Raw genomic sequence first — 5,632 nt, 5'->3', positions numbered from 1 at the left:
AGAGGCTTATAGGACACAAATATGCTTTGGGCATAGGATAAGGACTATTTTTACTTACAGCCTGCCATAATTTTAACACATTTTAAACATGGAAACACTGATCCACTTTTGACTTAACAAGCAAGACGGCTTGGAAATGAATTTAAACTGTCTGTTATCCTTTGCTTCCTTCTTACATCTGTCTTTTTTCTAATAGAAGTGGCAGTTCTGGCAGAGCTGAGGGGCTTAGCGTGCATCCCTTAAAAATGTTAAACAAATATTTATGTGTGTGTCCTCTCCACAGTAAAAAAATGAGTTCAAAAATAAAAGCAATCTAACAGAGAAACAAACTGATTAGTCCATCTTTAATTCTCTAAAATAAAACTGATTTTCTACACCTTTCTATATAAAGTAGAAGGTTCCGAATGTTTTTGTATGACATTAATTTTTGCAAAACATTACAATTACATAGTTTATTTTAAATTTGGTTGGTATGTTGGTTTTTTGTTGGGTTGTTGTTGTTTTGTTTTTTTTTTTTTTCCAGAAATGCAGACTTTGCAGATTAAAAGAGAAAACTTTTCATATAATAAGGTTTATTCAGCACACATCACTTCTTCCTGCTGTCAGCTGGAATTAAATTGACTGCCACAGGAAAGCATCGAGAGGAAAATGTGCTCTATATGGACTTCTAAATTTGGAAAATCTGCATCCTTCCTTCAGTACAGATGCTCTGATTCTTAACAATTCAGAGAGGAAGGTATCATGACAACGCTGCATACTTTCCTGAAATAGCCTGTTCTCTCATCCTTTTCACACACACAGGGGAGATTCTAATCCACTGCTTACCTGAGATGCCCTCTTGTTTGTCTCTCCCTTCATCTTCTCTGGACACTCAAGAACATATTTAATAAAGGGGAATCAGTAGGCTTTATATGAAATGGCAGCAAGAGTAGATTTCTAACAGTATTCATTCTTTGAATGGAATCAACCATGCAAGATCCTTCACTAATAAATGCTGGGTATGTGAAGAGCCATATCCACTTCCATACATGAGCTTCAAGATACAGTGCGTTCAGTCATCTTCAACCAAGCTGTATTCTCAACTTTTCCCCTTCTGCTGTGCAGAAGAGTGGTTATCCACTATAATCTAAAACTTGGATATGAAATAACTCACAAGTACTGAGCAGTGGTTACTGCTGCTACAGGCTCTGTTCAGGCCACTGACGCCATCAACATGCAATAAGTGCCAATGTTGTCAAACACTTTATCTATAATCATGTTGTTCTTACGTATGGCACGCAAGTCTCTACAGTGATAACCCAGATGGTGCAGAAAAAGCCTTGACATGGTGCAGGCACTGTTCAGCAATACACAAAACACAGGTATTTTAGCAACACTTTTAGCCAAAAATCCAAAACACAGCACAATACTGGCTCTTATGGTGAAAGTTAACTTGACCCCAGTCACTCCCAACACACTCAAGTTGTATGGCTTTTATAGTGGCTGCTCAGTTCTACAACTGCTGTGCTTAGAGGAAGGCCAGAATCACTTTTTCTACTATACCAAAGTATATATATATAAAACCTTTTCAATAAATCAAAACCACTGCTATGGCTCTAAAGCTAAAGAGTAAGCAGAGTTAATTTTCTATAGGGACATAAAAATACTAGTAGTTTTCAAGCAGAGGCTTCCCCAGCATGTCTTCCAAAGTAGGAGTGTGAAGGATGAAGTGAGCAATAATTGCAACTGGATGAATTAATACAGATTAGTTTCCTGCAATTATTCCGAAAAAAGGAATTAAGGAAGACAAACTCCCATCTAACAGCAAGAGACTACCAAGGGGGAAGTTTTTGCAGAAACAGATTTCTGCAAACACAGAGCCTCCCACTGGCTTTTGGCCTCCCACCCCCTTTAGTCTCTATTTACCATCTCCAACCCCTTTTGGCCTCTAGTTTATTTCTGGCCTCCCACCCTTCTGGGGATTCTGACCCACTTTCAGCCTCTACTGTTTTTTCTGCCTCTGACTCACTTTTGTCTGCCATCCCCTTTTGGCCTCCATTTTAGTTTGGGACTCCAGTAACCTTTTGGCCTCCTATCCCCTTTCATCTCTATTTCCAGCCTCACAGAACTTTCTGCCTCCCACTCTTTTCAACCAGCACTTTTTTCTGGTCTCCCCCCTCCTCTTAGCCTCTCAAAACCATTCAGCCTCTACTTTAGGACGAGACTCCAACTCCATTTTGACTTACTACCCACTTTAGCCTTTACTTTATTTCTATGCTTCCCACCTACTTTAGACGAATTTATTCCTAGTCTCCCATGACCTTTCAGCCTCCCACGCTCTTTCAGTCACAGGCCGAAAGGTGGTGGGAGACCAAAAGGGAGTGGGAGGTCAGAAATAAAATAAAGGCTAAGAGGTGTGGGAGGCTGAAAATGGGTGGGATGCTGGAAATTTTTCATTTGAGTAATATTATCTTTAGAAACCCATTTAGTCCATAGGGACCACATCAGCAGTCAGCACAAACCAAACAGTGTCACTGATGCCTTTCTTGTGGCAATAACAGCCTGAAACCTCCTAATTAACACAGACTTACCAATACTCTGTTCCAGTTATAAATCAACAGCCTGGCAATAGCAAGAACTAGCATCTTTCTCTTCCACTGAAGGGCCCCTATTTGCACTCATTTGTATGGGTCATTCTCTCTGATTTTTAGCAGTGGGAACAGTAAACATTAGCAAGGCTCCATAGTCTGTGCTGACCATTCAGTTGCAAATGTTTTGTCATAACATTTATTTCTTCAGTATGCTGACTCTCAAACATACTGAAAATTTCTGCAATAGCTTCAAGGAATCTTGAAAATAACATTCCTTCTCCTCAGATCAGTATGACAATAAATACAAATATCATTGATAGAAATAGCACAAGGCTTATTTTAACTTCATGTTCATTATTGCAGGGTATTTCTGATTTAAAAAAAAAAAAATCCTTATTTTTAAAAAGCCCCAGGTAAGAAATAGTTACTTAAAAAAAGAAGAGAGAAAACACTCAAAACCAAACCAGCACATAAACATACACAAGATTAACATGCTATGATCAAGTTTTTATAACTGCAGTTTGAGATGATTTCTGCAATTTTCTCAAGATGATGTTGTCCCTTGAAACTAACTAGAACTTATAAAGCCATATTTCTACTTAAATAGACTGCAGGTAAATAAGCACAAGAACTTCTTCATTTCAGTCATAATTCATCAGATGCTTTTATGAATCTGTTTTTGCCGGTACAAGATGGTAACAATTTAAAAGTGGGACACAGATCTTTTTTCCTTTTGAGAACTAATCTATAGTGCCAAGGGCAATTGCAGTCCACTTTAAAAAATGGTTTGTGCTCCCAACATTGATGAAAAAGCTATATAGCAGATATAAATTGGATTTCTCATTTCATTGCTCTCAGAAGAATCAGAAATCAGTTTGTCTTACTGGGCCAAATTCTACTGTTTTGAATTAAGAATTTGGATTTATCCCAACAAGAATGTTATGTACTAAAGATTGTAAAAGTTTGCATTATTTATTATCTATTTTCCTCTCTCTCATCCCCAGTAATGTGAATCCTAAACTTTTTGTTAGTGTCAACTTGTTGAGGAATTGCTACATCAATTTGTAATATATAAATCTGGAACAGCTGTGATGGAGGAAATTTGAAAGACTGATTTTATACCCCTGGAGTCAAAGGAAACTTCGTTATTAAAAGCAACAAGTGCAAGACCAAGGCAAAAGTCTCCTCTGAGACACCTCAGCCTTTGAGAAACACTTCACATAGGAGACCAGAGACATGCTTTCTCCCTTAAAGATGTTTGAATAGTAGCATTTACTAAGGATGTTTGACTGGATTGTAAGTGTTTGATCCTTGCCTCAGCCTTTATTAAAACTATATTACTTATGAGAAAGAACTTATAATATACAATTTTTGCCATTCACAAGCAGGAGAATTTAGTAGATTGATGTTCACAACAGTTCTCCAAAATTGCCGTATGCAATGTCACATGTCACAATGTCACAAAAGAAACATGAGCAGAAAAGACAGGAGGTGGCAACAAGTGTAGCATGGAACCTTCCCTCCCTCCTTGCTTCATCCACTCCTCTCCAACAGGAGGCACCCTCATGTGCCACTGACTGCTACTTTTCTTCAAATATAATCCTTAAAGATTTTGACCTATTTCTCACTCCTCCATAGACAGAAGACATTAACAGGAGAGGTGTAAGGGCTAAAGAGTCTAACTGGAGCCCCATCAGACCATACCAGTGCAGCTGGAAAGGCTGCCCTGGACTCCACCTTGCATCCTCTAAATTGCAATGCCTATGAGTCAGAAGCACACTGAAAGCCTTTTTAAAAGCAACTGTTTTAGTCTTCACTAGTTTATTTGGCATTTTGAGGGATTTAGCAGGTCTCTCTCAGCTTTACAATTAGCTTGTCAGGTATCTGGGGGCATGGTGGCTGTTTATCTTCAAAATCTGAGTAGTGCTTATCACAAGAGTAACCTGGCACACAGACATGAAAGACTGGGTAGAGAAGGGGCACCAGAGCCCTGAGGAAGGGAGCTGTCTTTGCAAATATACCAATTCTAGGTGGAATATCAGCCTGTCTTTTTTTTTTTTTTTTTTTAAACTCTGCTGAATTCATAGGGAAAGGAGAAATGTATCCTTAACTTAGACTTGGCGTTACAGGTAAATATTTATGACCCTTGATAGAGCAGAGATGAAATCTGTTTGAAAATCTGTCAAAGGAAGCTACAGCCTAGACAAGAAGATGGCATGGGTGCCGTAATGTGACACCAAGGAATACAGCAACACAGTCAATAGCATTTAAAAATGACAAATTAAATGCCTTGATATGAAAAAAGTGTGCCTTTTTTATGGGAAAAATACAATGTAATGTGCAATTGGTATTTTGTGTTGGTGCTAACGTATGCCATATTTTTATTTGATCCAAACATTTATTATTATCAGAATTAATCATATGTATTTCTGTTATTTGCCTTAGTAAAATAAACAGAATCAAGATGTAGAAATACACATATGATTTTCTGCAGAGCACAGCAGTGAATTAAAGAAAGATTGGTTATAACAAACACTAAGCTTGATGCAAAAAGACAAGCAAATTTTAAACTCTTCTAGCCTGATTTATATATATACCAACAACATTCTTCTTTTGTCTTTAGAGATCTGCTTTCAGTGTAAGACCTCTTTTCATGATGTACTTTTATTACCTCTCAGTCTTGATGACATGGAAAAAAAAAGTAATGAATAATAGCAATTTTGATACGGATATTAAGTTACATGCCTCAGCCTTAAGCCAACCTCTAATGATTAAAGAAGAATGACATAGTGGGGAAAAATTATATCTTTTAGCTGCAGAAGACAGATTTTCTTCTGAAAGTCACTATGAATTTCTTTTCTTTGGGAGTGACCAAGTAGGACTAAAGGATCTCTGTTTTTATCGATTATAGACATACGTTCTTATGATGTTCCTTACCAACTGTCAGGTGGTAGAGATTTATGAGAGACAGAGACAGGCAGAAATACAGAAAGAAAGGCAGGCAAAGACAGACAAAGAAAAAGATTATGCCAATTTCATGTTTAAACTTTTTTTTTTTTTTT

This window comes from Athene noctua, chromosome 8, assembly GCF_965140245.1.
Source record: "Athene noctua chromosome 8, bAthNoc1.hap1.1, whole genome shotgun sequence".
Taxonomy (NCBI): Eukaryota; Metazoa; Chordata; class Aves; order Strigiformes; family Strigidae; genus Athene; species Athene noctua.
This window is presented reverse-complemented; position numbering follows the sequence as displayed.